The sequence below is a fragment of the Hyperoodon ampullatus genome (genome assembly GCF_949752795.1).
Source record: "Hyperoodon ampullatus genome assembly, chromosome: 18".
In the NCBI taxonomy this organism is placed as follows: Eukaryota; Metazoa; Chordata; class Mammalia; order Artiodactyla; family Ziphiidae; genus Hyperoodon; species Hyperoodon ampullatus.
The window spans coordinates 25,521,290-25,543,509 of record NC_136931.1 but is presented as its reverse complement, the minus strand read 5'-3'; the positions used below and the strand labels follow the sequence as shown (position 1 = coordinate 25,543,509).

Below are 22,220 nucleotides of genomic sequence, written 5' to 3'. Positions count from 1 at the left end.
CAGGCACTGTGTTAGCACTGTGGTTATAAAGATGGAAAATGAGCTTTCCATCATCATTGAATTCTGCCCTAAGCTCTAGGATAGAATGATCTGTATTTTTTCAAGATTATGTCACTAGTGCCTTATACAATGTCTAGCATATATAAGGTGCTTAATATTTATGAATAAACAAATCAAGGCATGCATGTTGAATATAATGATCAATAAGGACATTATTAGAATACATGGATTTTATTTGATCCTATCTTATGAAACCTGGACTCATTGATAAGTGAAGAAAGAAGAAGAACTGAGGTTGGGACTCAAGAGCATGCTGCTGCTTCCCAAAAAATATGCACAACACTGAATCTTCATTTTGGTTTTGAATGAAGTCTGACAAGAGCAAAAGGAAAGAACATCCCATATGGGGGAAAAAGCACATTCAAAGACAATAAGGGAGGAAATGGCATGGTGTATTCAACAAATGATTACACTTTATTTCAACGTGTTTTTTTGTACAAAGGAGATGGGTGTATGAGAGTCAAGTATCAGTTGGTTGGTAGAAATTATGGAAAATATCTTGGCAAACAGAACAAAATGACCTTGTAGAACATCTCAAATACTTTTGCCTCCTCTGCTAGCATCTCTTACTCTTGATGCTGATTTTATTCCTCATGTTTTCACAGGGTTGTAAATAACAGTTACCCTATTCATACCCTTAAGTGTCTAATAATGGCCTAATAGGATTATGACTCAAATTCCACAGGGACCATACAGGTTACATTAATATGTGGGGCTGCTGGGAATAATTTTTAAAGAGGGTAACTGATGGTTTTAGTGCTCATGCACCTGCTGAAAAGGACTCTATGCCTGTCAATTGTTTCCATGCAGGTATATGGGTAGAAGGTTGGAGGTTATCAGATATTTTTATTTTCAAAAGATACAGGATACCCATGCCTGAATATAAAGTTTACAATGTTTAAATGTTGGTCAGCTGTATTTTTTTTATTGTTACTGTACCGAATTGCCACAAATGTGGTGTTTTAAAGCATATTAGCTTATAGTTCCCGCATCTCAGATTCTTAAGCTAAATCACATCTGCAAAGAGCTTTTGCAATGAAAAGTAACAGTCACAGGTTTCTGAGATTAGGATTACAACATCTTGAGAGGTGGGGTGGGGAATTAGTCTACCACACATATTTATGAGTTTGCATACATGTTTTTATCATTGTATAAGTCAATACCAATGGCCAGGGGAAACAAACAAGCAACAACAAAATTACTCCATATATCCAGTGTTTCTAAAGCCAACTTTCATTCACGTCTAATGTAGTAATCATCTCAAATTTTTTTTTCTTCAGAAAGTCCAACTTATTGATTAAAGTTGAAGAATCCTTAAATGCAGAAATGTCTGTTATCCTCAACAGGTTGATAGGGGGATTTTATTGCTTCAACAAGTTGATAGGGGGATTTTATTGCTTTACTCCTCCAGCCACAAAATTTACATATTCATTTGTTCAGTGAATATTAATTAAGTACCTATGCTTTTGCTGCTTTGTATTACAGTAATTAATGAATTTTAAAAAAATCTATGGATAAGACTTTCTATTTGGAGTTAACAATTAATCATTACTGCCCTCTTTTGGTTTCCCCACCAGGTTTCAAATTTTCTTCCCTGAAAGAACTCACTGCTCCCTGCTATTTTTCCCTTCTCTTCCTTATGCTGTTTCACCCTAAGTAGTGGATCCTTGACAAGTTTCGCTTAGACATCATGGTGAGTATTCTAAAGAGAAAATAGTGTGTTGATGAGGAAAATGTTCTCCATTCAACTCTCCAAAGATTTGTCTGAGGAAACATTTTGCTGACTTGTCAAATTTAAAATATGCACTAAATCTCTATTATTTTTTCTAATTTTATTAGTTTAAAAGTATTCCAAAATAGATACTCAGTATTGTCTGTCTTCCTCAGTTTACTGTAAGGTTCTTGCATATTGGTGTCACATCTTGTTGACCTCTTTATCCCTAGGATATGATATCATGCTTGGCATATATAAGTTCTCAGTAAATGTAGCTGATATAAACTTATGCAGATTCAAAGATGGAGAAGGAGGTAGGGATTACTCTGACACTTTTTTCCAACTCAACACAGTAAGTCATTTTGTCTTCCATTTTCATGGAAATTTTCTGTTACTTCCATGGGGGAACAGGGGACACAGAAATATTTTATTTGCAGATAAGAGTGATGTCTGGTTCTTGAAGAAATCCTAAACTCAAATGTAACTGCCTTTTTAAAAAAATTTTATGTTATATTGGACTATAGTTGATTTACAATGTTGCGTTAGTATCAGGTGTACAGCAAAGTGATTCAATTATACATATACATATACATATATATATATATATATTTGTTTTTAAAACTCTTTTCCCACTTTTGTTATTAGAGAATATTGAGCAGAGTTCCCTGTGCTATACAGTAGGTCCTTGTTGGTTATCTATTTTAAATATAGTAGTTTGTATATGTCAATTCTGAACTCCCAATTTATTCCCCCCCCCACCTTTCCCCTTTGCTAACCATGAGATTGTTTTTTAAGTCTGTGAGTCTGTTTCCTAAATAAGTTCATGTGTATCATTTCTTGTAGATTCTACATATAAGCGATATCATATGATATTTGTCTTTCTGTCTGGCTTACTTCACTTAGTATGATGATCTCTAGTTGCATCCATGTTGCAGCAAATGGCATTATTTCATTCTTTTTTATGGCTGAGTAATATCCCATTGTATACATGTACCACAACTTCTTTATCCATTCATCTGTTAGATGGATATTTAGGTTGCTTCCATGTCCTGGCTATTGTAAACAGTGTTGCAATGAACACTGGGGTGCGTGTATCCTTTTGAACCATGTTTTTCTCCAGAAACATGCCCAGGAGTGGGATTGCTGAATCATATGGTAGCTCTATTTTCAGTTTTTTAAGGAAACTCCATACTGTTCTCCATAGTGACTGTACCAATTTACATTTCCAGCAACAGTGTAGGAGGGTCCCTTTTCTCCACACCCTCTAGAGCACTTACTGTTTGTAGACTTTTTGAAGATGGCCATTCTGACTGGTATGAGGTGATATCTCATTGTAGTTTTGATTTGCATTTCTTTAATAATTAGCGATGTTGAACACCTTTTCTTGTGCCTATTGGCCATCTGTATGTCTTCTTCAGAGAAATGCCTATTCAGGTCTTCTGCCCTTTTTTTTTTTTTTTAAGTGAGCTACATGAGCTCATTGTAAATTTTGGAGATTAATTACTTTTTGGTCATATCATTTGCAAATATTTCCCCCATTCTATGTGCTGTCTCTTCATTTTGTTTATGGTTTCCTTTGCTGTGCAAAAGCTTTTGAGATTAATTAGGTCCCATTAGTTTATTTTTGTTTTTATTTCCATTACTCTAGGAAATTGATCAAAAAAGATATTGCTGTGATTTATGTCAAAGAGTGTGTTCTGCCTATGTTTTTTCTAGGAATTTCATAGTTACCAGACTTAAGTTTAGATCTTTAACCATTTTGAGTTTATTTTTGTATATGGTGTGAGAAAATGTTCTAATTTCCTTCTTTTACATGTAGCTCTCCAGTTTTCCCAGCACCACTTATTGAAAAGACTGTCTTTTCTCTATTGTGTATTCTTGCATCCTTTATTGTAGACTAATTGACTGTAAGTGTGTAGGTTTATCTCAGCGCTCTCTATTCTGTTCTAGTGCTCTGTGTGTCTGTTTTTCTGCCCATTTCATATTGTTTTGATAACTGTAGCATTGTAGAATAGTCTGAAGCAAGGGAGCATAATACCTCCAGCTCTGTTCCTCTTTCTCAAAATTGCTTTGGCTATTTGGGGTCTTCTATGTCTCCATACAGATTATAAAATTTTTTGTTCTAGTTCTGTGAAAAATGCCATTGGTAATTTGATAGGGATTTCATTGAACATGTAGATTGCCTTGGATAGTACAGTCATTTTGATAACGTTGATTCTTCCAATCCAAGAACATGGTGCATCTTTCCATCTGTTTGTGTCATCATCTATTTCTTTCATCAGCATCTTAGAGTTTAAAGAATACAGGTCTTTTAGCCTCCTTAGGTAGGTTTATTCCTAGGTATTTTATTCTTTCTGACGCTTTGGATTGTTTCTTTCTCTTTCTGATCTTTCATTGTTAGTGTATAGAAATGCAACAGATTTCTGTGTATTAATTTTTCATCCTGCAACTCTACCAAATTAGTTGATGAACTCTAGTAGTTTTCTTGTGGTGTCATTAGGATTTTCTATATATAGTATCATGCCATCTGCAAATAGTGACAGTTTTACTTCTTTTCCAATTTGGATTCCTTTTCCTTTTCTTCTCTGATTGCCGTAGCTAGGAATTCCAAAACTATGTTGAATAACGGTGAGAGTGGACAACCTTGTCTTGTTCCTGATCTTAGAAGAAATGTTTTCAAATATTCAACACTGAATATGATGTTGGCTGTAGGTTTGTCATATATGGCCTTTATTGTGTTGAGGTATGTTCCCTCTATGCCCACTTTCTGCAGAATATTCATCATAAATTGGTGTTGAATTTTAGTCAAAAGCTTTTTCTGCATCTATTGAGATGATTATATGGTTTTTATTCTTCAATTTCTTAACATGGTGTATCACACTGATTGATTTGGGGATATTGAAAAGTCCTTTCATCCCTGGGATAAATCCCATTTGATCATGGAGCATGATTCTTTTCTTTTTTTTTAACATCTTTATTGGAGTATAATTGCTTTACAATGGAGTGTTAGTTTCTGCTTTATAACAAAGTGAATCAGTTATACATATACATATGTCCCCATATCTTTTCCCTCTTGCATCGCCCTCCCTCCCACCCCCCGCATCCCACACCTCTAGGTGGTCACAAAGCACCAAGCTAATCTCCCTTTGCAACACGGCTGCTTCCCACTAGCTATCTATTTTACATTTGGTAGTGTATAAATGTCCATGCCACTCTCTCACTTTATCCCAGCTTACCCTTCCCCCTCCCCATATCCTTAAGTCCATTTTCTAGTAGGTCTGTGCCTTTATTCCCATCTTGCCCCTAGGTTCTTCATGAACTTTTTTTTTTTTTAGATTCCATATATATGTGTTAGCACACGGTATTTCATTTTCTCTTTCTGACTTACTTCACTCTGTATGACAGTCTCTAGATCAATCAACCTCACTACAAATAACTCAATTTTCTTTTTTTTAGGGCTGAGAAATATTCCATTGTATATATGTGCCACATATTCTTTATCCATTCATCAGTTGATGGGCATTTAGGTTGCTTCCATGTCCTGGCTATGGTAAATAGAGCTGCAATGAACATTTTGGTACATGACTCTTATTGAATTATAATTTTCTCAGGGTATATGCCCAATAGTGGGATTGCTGGATCGTATGGTAGTTCTATTTTTAGTTTTTTAAGGAACCTCCATACTGTTCTCTATAGTGGCTGTATCAATTTACATTCCCACCAACAGTGCAAGAGGGTTCCCTTTTCTCCACACCCTCCCCAGACTTTATTGTTTGTAAATTTTTTGATGATGGCCATTCTGACTGGTGTGAGATGATATCTCATTGTACTTTTCATTTGCATTTCTCTAATGATTAATGATGTTGAGCATTCTTTCATGTGTTTGTTGGAAATCTGTATATCTTCTTTGGAGAAATGTCTATTTAGGTCTTCTGCCCATTTTTGGATTGGGTTGTTTGGTTTTTTGATATTCAGCTGCATGAGCTGCCTATATATTTTGGAGACTACTCATTGTCAATTGCTTCATTTGCAAATATTTTCTCCCATCTGAGTGTTGTCTTTTCATCTTGTTTATGGTTTCCTTTGCTGTGCAAAAGCTTTTAAGTTACATTAGATCCCATTTGTTTATTTTTGTTTTTATTTCCATTTCTCTAGGAGGTGGGTCAAAAAGGATCTTGCTGTGATTTATGTCATAGAGTGTTCTGCCTATGTTTTCCTCTAAGAGTTTGATAGTGTCTGGCCTTATATTTAGGTCTTTAATCCATCTTGAGTTTAGTTTTGTATATGTTAGCGAGTGTTCTAATTTCATTCTTTTACATGTAGCTGTCCAGTTTTCCCAGCACCACTTATTGAAGAGGCTGCCTTTTCTCCATTGTATCTTTTTGCCTCCTTTATCAAAGATAAGGTGACCATATGTGTGTGGGTTTATATCTCAGCTTTCTATCCTGTTCCATTGATCTATATTTCTGGTTTTGTGCCTGTACCATGCTGTCTTGACTACTGTAGCTTTGTAGTATAGTCTGAAGTCAGGGAGCGTAATTTCTCCAGCTCCATTTTTCTTTCTCAAGATTGTTTTGGCTATTCGGGGTCTTTTGTGTTTCCATACAAATTGTGCAATTTTTTCGTCTAGTTCTGTGGAAAATGCCAGTGCAAATTTTATAGGGATTGCATTGAATCTGTAGATTGCTTTGGGTAGCATAGTCATTTTCACAATGTTGATTCTTCCAATCCATATCTCTCCATCTATTTGTATCATCTCTAATTTCTTTCATCAGTGTCTTATAATTTTCTGCATACAGGTCTTTTGTCTCCTTAGGTAGGTTTATTCCTAGATGTTTTATTCTTTTTGTTGCAATGGTAAATGGGAGTGTTTTCTTAATTTCACTTTCAGATTTTTCACATTAGTGTATAGGAATGCAAGAGATTTCTGTGCATTAATTCTGTATTCTGCAACTTTACCAAATTCATTGATTAGCTCTAGTAGTTTTCTGGTAGCATCTTTAGGATTCTCTATGTATAGTATCATGTCATCTGCAAAGAGTGACAGCTTTACTACTTCTTTTCTGATTTGGATTCTTTTTATTCCTTTTTCTTCTCTGATTGCTGTGACTAAAACTTCCAAAACCGTGTTGAATAATAGTGTTGAGAGTGGGCAACCTTGTCTTGTTCCTGATCTTAGTGGAAATGTTTTCAGTTTTTCACCATTGAGGACGATGTTGGCTGTGGGTTTGTCATGATGGCCTTTATTATGTTGAGGTAAGTTCCCTCTGTGCCTACTTTCTGGAGGGTTTTTATCATAAATGTGTGTTGAATTTTGTCAAAAGCTTTCTCTGCATCTATTGAGATGATCATATGGTTTTTCTCCTTCAATTTGTTAATATGGTGTATCACATTGATTGATTTGCATATATTGAAAAATCCTTGCATTCCTGGGATAAACCCACTTGCTTTTAATGTGCTTTTGGATTCTGTTTGCTAGTATTTTGTTTAGAATTTTTGCATCTATGTTCATCAGTGATATTGGCCTGTAGACTTCTTTCTTTGTGACATCTTTGTCTGGTTTGGTATCATGGTTATGGTGGCCTTGTAGAATGAGTTTGGGACTGTTCTTCCCTCTGCTACATTTTGGAACAGTTTGAGAAGGATAGGTGTTAGCTCTTCTCTAAATGTTTGATAGAATTTGCCTGTGAAGCCATCTGGTCCTGGGCTTTTGTTTGTTGGAAGATCTTTAATCACAATTTCAATTTCAGTGCTTGTGATTGGTCTGTTCATATTTTCTCTTTCTTCCTCGTTCAGTCTCAGAAGGTTGGGCATTTCTAAGAATTTGTCCATTTTATTGGCATAGAGTTGCTTTTAGTAATCTCTCACGATCCTTTGTATTTCTGCAGTGTCAACTGTACTTCTCCTTTTTCATTTCTAATTCTATTGATTTGAGTTTCTCCCTTTTTTTCTTGATGAGTCTGGCTAATGGTTTACCAATTTTGTTTATCTTCTCAAAGAACCAGCTTTTAGTTTTATTGATCTTTGCTATCGTTTCCTTCATTTCTTTTTCATTTGTTTCTGACCTGATTTTTATGATGTCTTTCCTTCTGCTAACTTTGGGGTTTTTTTGTTCTTCTTTCTCTAACTGCTTTAGGTGCAAGGTTAGGTTGTTTATTGGAGATGTTTCCTGTGTCTTAAGGTAGGATTGTATTGCTATAAACTTCCCTCTTAGAACTGCTCTTGCTGCATCCCATAGGTTTTGGGTCGTTGTGTCTCCATTGTCTTTTGTTTCTAGGTATTTTTGATTTCCTCTTTGATTTCTTCAGTGATCACTTGGTTATTAAGTAGTGTATTGTTTAGCCTCCATTTGTTTGTATTTTTTACAGATTTTTTCCTGTAATTGATATCTAGTCTCATAACGTTGTGGTCGGAAAACATACTTGATACGATTTCAATTTTCTTAAATTTACCAAGGCTTGATTTGTGACCCAAGTTATGATCTATCCTGGAGAGTGTTCCATGAGCACTTCAGAAGAATGTGTATTCTGTTGTTTTTGGATTGAATGTCCTATAAATATCAATTAAGTCCATCTTGTTTAATGTATCATTTAAAGCTTGCGTTTCCTTATTTATGTTCATTTTGGATGATCTGTCCATTGATGAAAGTGGGGTGTTAAAGTCCCCTACTATGATTGTGCTACTATCGATTTACCCTTTTATGGCTGTTAGTATTTGCCTTATGTATTGAGGTGCTCCTATGTTGGGTTCATAAATATTTACAATTGTTATATCTTCTTCTTGGATTGATCCCTTGATCATTATGTAGTGTCTGCTTTGTCTCTGGTAATAATCTTTGTTTTAAAGTCTATTTTGTCTGATATGAGAATTGCTACTCCAGCTTTCTTTTCATTTCTATTTGCATAGAATATCTTTTTCCATCCCCTCACTTTCAATTTGTTTGTGTCCCTAGGTCTGAAGTATTTCTCTTATAGACAGCATATATACAGGTCTTGTTTATATATCCATTCAGCCAGTCTGTGTCTTTTGGTTGGAGCATTTAATCCATTTACATTTAAGGTAATTATCGATATGTATGTTCCTCTTGCCATTTTCTTAATTGTTTTGGGTTTGTTATTGTAGGTCTTTTTCTTCTCTTGTGTTTCCTGCCTAGAGAAGTTCCTTTAGCATTTGTTGTAAAGCTGGTTTGGTGGTGCTGAATTCTCTTCGCTTTTGCTTGTCTGTAAAGGTTTTAATTTCTCCATCAAGTCAGAATGAGATCCTTGCTCTGTAGAGTAATCTTGGTTGTAGGTTTTTCTCCTTCATCACTTTAAATATGTCCTGCCACTCCCTTCTGGCTTGCAGAGTTTCTGCTGAAAGATCAGCTGTTAACCTGATGGGGATTCCCTTGTGTGTTATTTGTTGTTTTTCCCTTGCTGCTTTTAATATGTTTTCTTTGTATTTAATTTTTGAAAGTTTGATTAATATGTGTCTTGGCGTGTTTCTCCTTGGATTTATCCTGTATGAGACTCTCTGTGCTTCCTGGACTTGATTAACTATTTCCTTTCCCATATTAGGGAAGTTTTCAACTATAATCTCTTCAAATATTTTCTCAGTCCCTTTCTTTTTCTCTTCTTCTTCTGGAACCCCTATAATTCGTGTGTTGCTGTGTTTAATGTTGTCTCAGAGGTCTCTGAGACTGTCCTCAGTTCTTTTCATTCTTTTTTCTTTATTCTGCTCTGCAGTAGTTATTTCCACTATTTTATCTTCCAGGTCACTGATCCGTTCTTCTACCTCAGTTATTCTGCTATTGATCCCTTCTAGAGAATTTTTAATTTATTTTGTTGTTTATTACTGTTTGTTTGCTCTTTAGTTCTTCTAGGTCCTTGTTAAACGTTTGTTGTATTTTCTCCATTCTATTTCCAAGATTTTGGATCATCTCTACTATCATTATTCTGAATTCTTTTTCAGGTAGACTGCCTATTTCCTCTTCATTTGTTAGGTCTGGTGGGTTTTTGCTTTGCTCCTTCATGTGCTGTGAGTTTTTCTGTCTTCTCATTTTGCTTAACCTACTATGTTTGGGGTTTCCTTTTCGCAGGCGGCAGCATCCTAGTTTCCCTTGTTTTTGTTGTCTGTCCCCAGTGGCTAAGGTTGGTTCAGTGGGTTGTGTAGGCTTCCTGGTGAAGGGGACTAGTGCCTGTGTTCTGGTGGATAAGGCTGGACCTTGTCTTTCAGGTGCGGAAGTCCACGTCTGGTGCTGTGTTTTGTGGTGTCTTTGACCTTATTATGATTTTAGGCAGCCCCTCTGCTAATGGATAGGGTTGTGTTCCTGTCTTGCTAGTTGTTGGCATATGGTGTCCAGCACTGGAGCTTACTTGTTGCTCAGTGGAGCTGGGTCTTGGCGTTGAGATGCACATCTCTTGGAGATTTTTGCCATTTGATATTACATGGAGATGGGAAGTCTCTTCTGCACCAGTGTCCTGAACTTGGCTCTCCCACCTCAGAGGCACATCCCTGATGCCTGCCTGGAGGACCAAGAGCCTGTCATCCACATGACTCAGAATGAAAGGGAGGAAAAAAAGAAAGAAAGAAGATTAAATTAAATTAAATTAAATTATTAAAAAGTTTTTTAATTAAAAAAAAACAAAAAAAGAAAGAAGAGAGCAACCAAACCAAAAAAACAAATCCACCAATGATAACAAGTGCTAAAAACCATCCAAAAAAAAGACAGAACCCTAGGACAAATGGTAAAAGCAAAGCTATACGAACAAAATCACACACAGAAGCATACACATACACACTCACAAAAAGAGAAAAAGGGAAATAATATATATATATCGTTGCTCCCAAAGTTCACCTCCTCAATTTGGGTTGATTCGTTGTCTATTAAGGTATTCCACAGATGCAAGGTACATGAAGTTGATTGTGGAGATTTAATCCACTGCTCCTGAGGCTGCTGGGAGAAATTTCACTTTCTCTTCTTTGTTCGCACAGCTCCCAGGGTTCAGCTTTGGATTTGGACCCGCCTCTGCGTGTAGGTCACCTGAGGGTGTCTGTTCTTCTCTCAGACAGGACGGGGTTAAAGGAGCAGCTGATTCGGGGGCTCTGGTTCACTCAGGCCGGGGGGAGGGAGGGGTATGGAATGCACAGCGAGCCTGAGGCAGCAGAGGCTGGCGTGATGTTGTACCAGCCTGAGGCGCGCCGTGCGTTCTCCTGGAGAAGTCCCTGGATCACAGGACCCTGGCAGTGGTGGGCTGCACAGGCTCCCGGGAGGGGAGGTGTGGAGAGTGACCTGTGCTTGCACACCAGCTTCCTGGTGGCTGCAGTAGCAGCCTTACCATCTCATGTTCGTCTCTGGGGTCCACACTGATCGCCTCAGCCATGCCAATCTCTGGAGCTCCTTTAAGCGGCGCTCTTAATCTCCTTTCCTCACGCACCAGGAAACAAAGAGGCAAGAAAACGTCTCTTGCCTCTTCCGCAGCTCCAGACTTTTTCCCGGACTCCCTCCTGGGTAGCCGTGGCCCAATAGCCCCTTCAGGCTGTGGTCATGCAGCCAACCCCAGTCCTCTCCCTGGGATCTGACTGAAGCCCGAGCCTCAGCTCCCAGCCCCCGCCCACCCCGGTGGGTGAGCAGACAAGCCTCTTGGGCTGGTGAGTGCCAGTCGGCACCGATCCTCTGTGTGGGAATCTCTCTGCTTTGCCCTCCTCACCCCGGTTGCTGCGCTCTCCTCCGCGGCTCTGAAGCTTCCCCCGTCCGCTACCCGCAGTCTCCGCCCACGAAGAGGCTTCCTAGTGTGTGGAAACCTTTCCTCCTTCACAGCTCCCTCCCACTGGTGCAGGTCCCGTCCCTATTCATCTGTCTCTGTTTTTTGTTTTTTCTTTTACCCTACCCAGGTACATGGGGAGTTTCTTGCCTTTTGGGAGGTCTGAGGTCTTCTGCCAGTGTTCAGTAGGTGTTCTGTAGAAGTTGTTCCACATGTAGATGTATTTCTGATGTATTTGTAGGCAGGAAGTTGATCTCCACGTCATACTCTTCCGCCATCTTGAAGCTCCTCGGAGCATGATTCTTTTAATGTACTGTTGAATTTGGATTGCTCATATTTTGTTGAGAATTTTTGTGTTTATGTTCATCAGTGATATTGGCTTGTAATTTTTTTGTATGTGGCATCTTTGTCTGGTTTTGGTATCAGGGTGATGGTGTCCTCATAGAGTGAGTTTGGGAGTGTTCCTTCCTCTGCAATGTTTTGGAATTTTTTCAAAAGGATAGGTGTTAACTCTTCTCTAAATGTTTAATAGAATTCACCTGTGAAGCCATCTGGTCTTGGACTTTTATGAGAGTTTTTCAATCACAGTTTCAATTTCAGTACTTGTGATTGGTCTGTTCATATTTTCTATTTCTTCCTGGTTCAGTTTTGGGCAATTGTATCTTTCTGAGAATTTTTCCATTTCTTCTAGGTTGTCCATTTTATTGGCATATAGCTGCTTATAGTAGGCTCTTATGATCCTTTGTATTTCTGTGGTGTCCATTGTAACTTCTCCTTTTTCTTTTCTAATTTTATTGATTTGAGCCCTCTTCCTGTTTTTCCTTGGTGAGTCTGGCTAAAGGTTCATCAATTTTGTTTATCTTTTCAAAGAACCAGCTTTTAGTTTCCTTGATCATTTCTATTGTTTTCTTCATCTCTGTTTCATTTATTTCCACTCGGATCTTTATGATTTATTTCCTTCTAATTTTGGGTTTTGCTTGTTCATCTTTCTCTGGTTGCTTTAGGTGTAAAGTTAGATTGTTTATTTGGGATTTTTCTTGTTTCCTGAGTTGAGATAGTATTGCTATAAACTTCTTAGAACTGCTTTTCCTTTGTCCCACAGGTTTTGGATCATCATGCTTTCATTTTCATTTGTCTCTAGGTATTTTTTTGATTTCCTCTTTGATTTCCTCAGTGATCTCTTGGTTGTTTAGTAGCATATTGTTTATACTCCAGGTGTTTGTGTTTTTGCAGTATTTTTCTTGTAGTTGATTTCTAATCTCATAGTGTTGTGGTCAGAAAAGATGCTTGATATGATTTCAATTTTCTTAAATTTACCAAGGGTCACTTTGTGGCCCAGCATGTGCTCAATCCCGGGGAAAGTTCTGTGTGCACTTGAGAAGAAAGACATGTATTCTTCTATTATTGGATGGAATGCTCTATAAATATCAATTAAGTCCATCTGGTCTAATATGCCATTTAAGGCTTGTGTTTCCTTATTAATTTTCTCTCTGGATGATCTGTCCATTGATGAAAGTCGGGTGTTAACGCTGCTCATTATTTCTCCCTTTATGGCTGTTAGTATTTGCCTTATATATTGAGGTGCTCCTGTGTTGGGTACTTATATATTTACAATTGTTATATCTTCTTCTTGGATTGATCCTTTTATCATTATGTAGTGTCCTTCTTTGTCTCCTGTAATAGTCTTTATTTTAAAGTCTATTTTGTCTGATATGAGAATTGCTACTCCAGCTTTCTTTTGATTTCCATTTGCATGGAATACCATTTTCCATCCCCTCACTTTCAGTCTGTATGAGTCCCTAGATCTGAAGTGGGTCTCTGGTAGACAGCATATATACGGGTCTTGTTTATGTATCCATTCAGCCAGTCTGTGTCTTTTGGTTGGAGCATTTAATCCATTTACATTTAAGGTAATTATTAATATGTATGTTCTTATTGCCATTTTGTTAATGGTTTTGGACTTGTTTTTGTAGGTCTTCCCTTTTTAAAAAAATATGCAATACAGTATTGCTAACTATAATCAGTATTGCTGTATACTACATCTCCATGACTTGTTTGGTTTTCCCCTCTTTTGTGATTTGATGACTAACTTTACTGTTGTGTTTGGATTCCTTATTCTTTGTGTGTGTATCTATTGTAAACTTTCAGTTTATGGTTACCATAAAATTTTGATATAGCAGTCTCAGATTATTCAAATGCATTGAATAAATCACAATTACTCAAATACAAACCCACTTTCTTATACCATTTTTGAGTTTTCCAGAGGATATTGAAGTTTGTCAGATATTGATCGGATCAATCAACTCCTTTCATATATTTATTATACTCTAATATACAAGTGGGCTTAGTCATCTGATGGCCAGTCCTCTGGTCTCCCTTTCCTGTAGATGCTATGGAGGCATCATGAATAGCTGTCACCATTCAGACTAGGCTCTTGTCTTTCCATATAAGAAGAATCACTTCTCCCTTCCATAAGAATGTCATTTCTCCCCTCTGTAGATTTTCAGATTTCTCCTTTAATAGGTTTGGTATACCATGATTCTCTCTTATAGTCCCACACACTCTGGTTTTATTTTTCAACAATATTTCAGATGTGGTCACACTGTTGTAACAATTGTCTTCATAAATACGGTGCCATGAACCAAGATTAGGACCAATAATATTGTTTCTTGCAGTTTCTTTCCTTCACCCATGTAAATTTCAAGGTTGCATAGATGCAGTTTCACTTTCACTAACTGTCCTGACCAAAATCCCATATTTTGTAAGTTTTCCGGGATTATAGGTTTTGAATCTGAGTCGTCCTCTCCACTTTATCATTACCTCCTCAAGTGATAGCTCTTATTTGGGTATATAGAGCGACTGAAATTTTGTAGAAAATAATCCAAAAGAGGTTTAACTTTTGAAATTCTATCTGCAGGAAGTGGAGTTTCCAAGTTATCATTAAAGTGAAGAAATGTCATTATTTATTTGACCCTTCTTCTTGTCATAATCTTTGGAAAGATAGGTGTTTAAAGTAAGGGATCAGTCAACCAATATTCTTTCCAGTGTGACTTTCTTATTTGTCCCATCAAAATTATTAATCCAAGAAACTTCTTCATGTCACTATTGGTTATATCAGTCCATTTTAAAGCCTTATCATTCTTTTACAATAATATTCATTGTAACACCCTGTCATTGAAAGTGACATCATGAGGATGTCCATGAGAAACCATCCTCTTCTTTTTCTTTGTTTTGCAAGCCCTAACCATCCTCTTGTTTTTCTTTGCTTTGCAAGCCCTAATTTAGTAGAAAGAGTCTTTAATAATGAATTATAATAACTAAATTCTGGTTCTGTGTGCTCTTTGCTTTAATAAGTTTATTTTTCATTTGTATACAGGAGATGGCACTCTACAAGCATCCCACACAGGGCCTTTATGGTAAGAACATTTACATTTTAAACATTATTAAGCACCTGCTAATGGCTAGATATGAGGAAGCAAGTTGTTTGTTAGGTTGCAGAAATAAATAAAATATGGTCTCTGGCCTCAAGCTCACAGTCCAGTTTTACAATGCCTGTGAAAGTTGATTTAATATTTATAAGATGCTATGGAAAGTAAAGTATTATTATTTTCCATTATTTAGCTACTGTAATGATTCCTGTATATAAAGGTCAGATTTCCAATTACACACAATATTGGAAAGGCATAAAATCAGAAGACAAAAGACCAAGTTGAGAAAAGCTGAATGTTCTAAGAGCACACATCTCTCTCAGGAAGTGATATTAGATGGGGGACAAAAAGGCAAGGGACTTTCTCATTGACTGAAAGCAGTAATACAAATTAATATCTGACCAGTGCTTTAAAGTTTATGAAGTGCAGTCACAATATTTAGACCCACTTTTAAGGTATGACATCTAAACTCTGGTATTGTGGAAAGTAAGAAAACGTAGAGAAAGAAGAAGAAAATAAATTTGACTGAAGACAACTAAGTATAGAGAAGAGGTCAGGCCACCAACAAGTAAGAAATGAAAAGCAGATGCCAAATAAAGGCATCTTTGTTTTTTTCATAAGACAAACAGAATAAGAAAATAAAATAAATCTTCACCAGGTAAGACCAGTGTTATCCCTTTATCAACCACCAATTACATCCTTGAGACAAGTCTGAATAATTGAGAATGTGAACATTAGTGAGATTGTGGTTACCACAACCATTGTAATATATCTGAATGTGCATCTCTTCACAAGCAAAACAGATTGTTTTTGTTTATTCATATTTACTCTATGCCAAAAAGTGTTTTATGACTTTTAAATATAATAGCTCCTTTAATTCTTACAACCTTATGAATCATCTGTATCTTACAAATGATGATACTGGGTCACTAACAGGTTAAGTAACCTATTAAAAGTTAAATGACTATTAAATGATATTAATTGTACTTCATTATAGAGGATATGTGTACAGTTTTTTAAAAAAATTATTCATTTATCTTGCTTTTAAAATAAACAGCTATTTTCAAGTTTTAAGTTTCACTTATTGGACTACTCAGTGGTCTAGTATATTTTTTTTAAACCACTGGGTACTCAGTAATTATTTGATGAAAAATAAATGGCTTTTTCTGTACTGAGATTTCAGAAAGGCCTAAGATGTGAGCTCTGCATTTTTATGAGCTTCTAAAAGTTTCTGCCTTTTCCCACTGATGCCCCATATTAAATATATCCAGTCAATCTGACTGAAATTCCCTTCTTCAAATTGAAATATTGTTTTTTAACTACTAACTTTGAAGAGGATGCCATCATTTTCAAGTCTTCTACCTGGAAATTCAATGCTATTTGGGGATCTCTTGCCTATTTATTACTACCTATACTATTTCTTCTGCAATACTGGCCTCAGGAAGTAGACACCCTGACCTTAATCCCCCATTTCTGGACCAACTGGTGATTTAACAGGACCTGATACATATGCAGGGGTCAGCAAGCATTTTCTGCAGAGCCAGTTGGTTTTAGGCTTTGCGTTATGGTGTCTGTGTCAGCCCTGCAACTTGGCCTTTGCATTGAATGTAGCTGTAGACAATACATAAACAAATGCCATGAGTATATTACAATAAAATTTTACTTATGGAAGCTGGCTGCTTGCAGATGTGGCCTGTGGGTTGTAATTTTCTGACCCCTGAATGCAACTGCAACAGAGAGAGCTCACCTTCACCTACAATAATAGTAATTGAATTTGGGTTCTATGTCTTTGATCTTTCTTTGGGTAGGCGTCTGAGATATCTGAAAGTGCACTCATGCACTGACCTGGAGGTTAGTGAGATGTGGACGACTATGTTTATGGGAAACCTATAAAGACTGGACAGATTTCAGGAGCAGAATTTGGGATGATGACATTCACTTCCTCTTTTGCTCAGTTTATTACTTCTTTAAGACTCTGAAGGGTTGTGTAATTTTAAGTAATTGGTGGATTTCTCCATATAGTTCAGCTTATTGGCCTTTAGGCACTAGCTAAAATTGCTTTAAAAATGTAGATCTAAGAGTCTAGGAAAAGTGAGGATTCAGTTCATTATATCTGCAGGAGCAAATAAAGGGGAAAAGGGTGTCATGTAAAGATGCTGAGATGCTGATACTTGGTGGCAGACAATGATATATTACCGTATTCTGGATCAGTTAATTTCTCTGAATCATCTTTCAACTATTTATATTCTCAGGCTCTAGAGAAAATAGAGGTATACATGTGCTGCCTACTGGGTTAAATGGTACTTACTCTTATTTCTTATAATCTGACCTTTATCAAGATTGACGAGGAGGCATTCCCGTTGCTTCAGCAAATCTTGGAATGCCAAGTCTGTGTTCACTCTCCCAAGTCCTCTTGTGATATGCTAGGCTATAATCATCTACCCCCTGGGCTATCATCATGTTGGTTAAAGATCTAATCCTCTTGTGACTAATCTCAGACTTCAGGCACTGTCAAGATATTTTGCCATCTAATTTGAGAATGCAGAGAAATTGTTCTGGGAAGAAAAGGCACAACAACTTAGGGTGCTATGAAATCACTATTCCTTTTGACTTATTTTGCTTCAGAAACTAAGATCAGTCAATCACTCCATCATTAAGAAGAAACATGTTTTTCAAAGCACCAGACATAATATTAAGCCCTAGTGATAAAGTGTTGAATAGAATAGACATTACTATACTGTCTTAACACTCGAGGGCCAGCGAGGAAGAAAAAAATATCTTACCTTGCTATGAACATATCTGAACCATGCCCACCGCCTTGTTAGTTTATTGCAGTGGATGATACCGCATGTCAGGAGGCTTCCCTGAGGAAGGATGTTTAATCCAAGACCTGAAAGAGGAGTGGGGATCACCAGACAAGGAAAAGGCAAGAATATTCTAATCAAATGCAGTAACACAGGTCAAGTTCTTGAGATGAGAGAGACAGAGATAGGGATGTAGAGATACAGAAGGAAGAAGAGAGGACAGGAGGAAACAGGAGAGGTATTACAAGAAATGAGAGGTACAGTGAGACTGGAGGAGAAAGTCACATAGATGTTCTCAAAGATGAAAAGATGAGGCTACAGAGATGGGCAGGTGGAGCTCATCCAAGGTCTCGTAGCCACTTATTATAGAGGCTAAAAAGGTGCCACTGAAGAGTTTTAAGCAGGAGAATGACAAACAGAATAGCATTTTGAAGTAATTCTTGTGACTGGTATTTAGATAAAGGTGTGGACAAATAAAGACTGAAAGGAAGAAAAACAGCTTAAGGGCTCCACAGTATTTCTGGTAAAATAGGAGAAGTGTTAAGAGAAGCAGATATATACATTTCAGGGTTTTAGCCATAGGTCGTTGCTGGCAAAGCTGGACAGTGATAACATGTTCACTCCCCTACTAGGGTGGTTCTCATCCATGGAAGGTTTCTCCTTTCCTACTCCCTTCTAGGGTTAGGAGAACAAGAGAGCAATGTCAGAATTTGGGGGATGAAAGATTTTGATGTTACTCTCACATCACCTCGCAATAAAGAATACCATATATAATAAGACACACTAAGATGAAAATGCATTCACTAGTAAATGGTATGGAAATAAAATAGTTTTTCAAGCTTGAGTACATAATGGATCACCTGGGCACCTAAAAAACCTGATGCCTGGGAGCTACTCTCAGAGATTCTGATTTAATTGCTTTGGGGACATAGCCTGGAGGACAGGTTTTTTTCTTTTTTCCCCCCTCCAAATCCTCCAGGGTGATTCTTATGTTCATCCAAAGATCTAGAATTCCTAGAGTGAAGGACGGGTGGAGAACCACTACTCCGTCATCACACTTCTTTCTTCTTTCCTATTTTTTCACGCCCAGTTCCCCTACCCAACAAGGCTGTGGCCAACTTCTATTCTAAACCAACTTCCAAATTCTCTCTTTTTGGCTTTTTCTCCATGTTAAGGCTTGAGTTCTTCCAGCTATATTAGCATTTTTAAATTCCGGTATAAACATAAAGTTTACCTTAAATCATTTTTAAACGGCATAATTCAGTGGCATTTAGTACATTCACAATGCTGTGCATCCATCATCAGTATTGTTGTTAAAGGGCCTTTTGGAGCAAGGCAACAGAAGACAGATTTTTGGGAAGAGTAGACCCACCTTAACATCAAGCCTACGAGCATATGTAGGCTACTTATTTTAGACTGACCTTGGCCTCTTCGAATTTGAAAACAATGACCTGAAGTATGCTCTGCCATTCTTTTAGCGATGAAGACTACCACAACCATGCTTGTTATAAGTATGAAATATCTTTGCAGCACATGCAGAAATGTACTTAGAAACGTTTACTCTGTATCAAATGAATGACCATATCTTCCCATATTTAAATTCCACTGTCACAGGTTGGTTTCTCCAGAAGCAGATGCTGAGATGGAGACTGGTGTGAAAGACATATACTACAAATCAAAACCTGTAAAAGAAAGGAGGCAGGATTGAACAAGGGAGAGATTAAATGTGATTCACTCTTGGCAAAATCTTGGCCAATTCTTGTGGGGAACCCTGGGACAAATATTGAGTGTTGCCCATCATGATTGACTTTCGCTGGGACAAAGTGACTGGGCATTTCCAAGATCTTCCTCCAAGAAGTCTTGCCTTATCCTATGAGATACTTATTCTTTCTTCTGCTGACGTACTGTAAGGTTTTGAAGGTGACCAACTGTGAGGCATCTTAATTTTCCTCATGTTATTAATCACAGGCCAACTCATGAGGCAATTCTACTCTTTCATCCTGTGTCCCTGCCAAAGATCATTAATGTGATCTTTTTTGCTGTCTCTCAGTTCAGTGCAGGTTTCCAAACAAGCAGCTCCAGGCCATCTCAAGTGCATGTAGATTAAGACACAATCATCTTCCCTTGCAAACAGAAGTGCTCAAAAGTTGTTTATTAAAATAATTAAAACAGGGCTTCCCTGGTGGCGCAGTGGTTGAGAGTCCACCTGCCAATGCAGGGGACACGGGTTCGTGCCCCGGTCTGGGAAGATCCCACATGCCATGGAGTGGCTGGGCCTGTGAGCCATGGCTGCTGAGCCTGTGCGTCCGGAGCCTGTGCTCTGCAATGGAGAGGCTACAACAGTGAGAGGCCCGCATAGCACAAAAAAAAAAAAAAAAAAAAAAAAGAGAATATCTCACTCTTCATTATCTGTCTATATACTCAAACATATCTTTTATCCTAAAGTAATGATACTCTAAGTTCTTCTAAACCTACATAGTGAGCTCCTTCAGGGAAGATACCATGGGTTTTCTGTCTTTGTATCCCTGGGTACCTAATAGTGGTAATAATAGTAATAAGTCTATATTTCCGGCCACTGTTTGCATGTATTACCCTTTTTTTAATTACTTAAAACAGTTCCATGAGGTATATAGAATTATTTACAGATTAGATAATTGCAGAGAAAAATACATTTTTGTAAGATTCATAAGTTAGTTATAATAAAAACTACAAAAATCTATTGTAGGACAATAGTTAGGACAAAAAACTATTGGCTCCAAAGTTCACACTTCCTGTTGCTCTTCAATAGTGCTCACTGGATTTTGGATAGTTAGTTAGGAGGAAAAGAGGAAGGGAAGGCAGAAAGGAGACAGAGATCAACTGGACAGAGAGACTACACACATCTTGGTAAATATGTCACAGTAAAATTTTGAATAAAAACAACAGTTGGATGAATAACCAGGGGCCACTTTTTAAATGATGCAGAATGTGTGTTACTGCAAAAGAAAGCAAAAGGTACTTTGTAATACCAGAACAGAGGGCAGCCAATTGGAGTTTTGATTGTATACAAAAAATAAAAAGACAAACAAGGCAGAGATCTGAGAATTGGAGTGGAATGGGTCTGGGGTTTGAAATCAGGCAACGGGTTTTTGAACTTGATCTATTCTAGGGAAGCAGTGAGGGCACCTCATAAGGAAGGCGGCACTATGGAAGAGAGAGAATTCAGCATTTGATAAAGCGAATTCTGAAATTTCTTCTACTCATGTTATCATTCACTGCTGAGGACTTTGGTCTTATCTCTTTGAAAACATAAAAGAAGGCTAATTCATTTTAAGAGCAATGTTCTATTTGTCCCTCTGCAGTCCACTCAATGAGTTAATGTATTTAGAAAGCTTTTATCATGGAGACAGCTTGGTTTCTCCCTTCCTCATACTAAGTAAATTTCAGTGAATTAAATGACAAAAAGCCATCTGCTTTCTATAAATAAGCTCCTCTAATACCTGGCAAATCTTAAAAGTCAAGCTGACAACGAATCTCAGCATGATCAATGATCCAGACTATATAATTCATCTTCTGCTGAGGGATACTGGTCTTGTTGTGGTCAACAGGAAGAGGATATGTCCATGTTTCTGACTTGAAGGTCAACGTTTTATAGGAAATTCAATTTTACTCTGATAATCATTGCACATGCTGTTCCAACTGTCAGGATTAAGTATCTTCTGCTACAATTTGAGACAACCTACGCATCCTTAAATAGTCATCTCAAATGCATCTTCCTCATGACAGCTGCTCTAATTCGTTTTTAGACAATTTATTATTTTCATCATTATTTTCACAATAATAAACTTATTGGTAGTAATCATAATTATCATTTAATTATTAAGAAATTAATATGGGCTAGCCATTTACATGCATCATTTACATTAATTTCTCATGACAACTCTTGGAGATAAATACAAATATCACCTTAATTAACTGTATGAGGAAAGCAGGGCAGAGAACAGTTTAAAAGTTCCCCCAAACAGATATCTAATGACAGAACAAAGTGTGGGACCAGAGCAACGTGAAATCAAAAGTATTTGTGTTAATCACTATGCCATGAACATGCAAGTACAGCACTTTCCTAATTATAGTATTTATATTTATGTATATATCCATCTACCCCAATAAAATAGAAAAGCCTTGAGTGGTGAGACCATGTATCATTCATTTTTGTTTTAGCAGCCTTTACAATAATGAGTGGCCTATAGAAGATATTCAATTAAACTTTTCTAAGCCTCTTTTCCAATTTACAGGTGAGAGACTAGTAATAACAGGCACATTACAATTTGTTAAGAGGGTTCTATTAATTATCATATTAAGATTTTAAGAGTTGTTCCTGTCATATAAGAAGTTTGTAATAAATAGTAACTACATAAAGGAGGTTGGGACTAAGTCTCAGTAGAAACGTGTGAGATCTTTCTGATAAGATGATGACTTCTGGATAGTTAGA

General features: G+C 37.1%; 1 long non-coding RNA gene across 1 annotated transcript in view; it reads left to right on the top strand.

The window, feature by feature from the left end:
- The window catches only part of LOC307066431, a 420,904-nt gene extending 401,409 nt beyond the window's left edge, over window positions 1–19,495 (top strand). Inside the window, exons 4-6 of the long non-coding RNA XR_013811376.1 lie at window positions 1,638–1,753; window positions 14,894–14,933; window positions 19,364–19,495. This is a non-coding gene — a long non-coding RNA (uncharacterized lncRNA). The remainder of the gene's footprint in view (window positions 1–1,637; window positions 1,754–14,893; window positions 14,934–19,363) is intronic.
- Window positions 19,496–22,220: the final 2,725 nt, after the last annotated feature.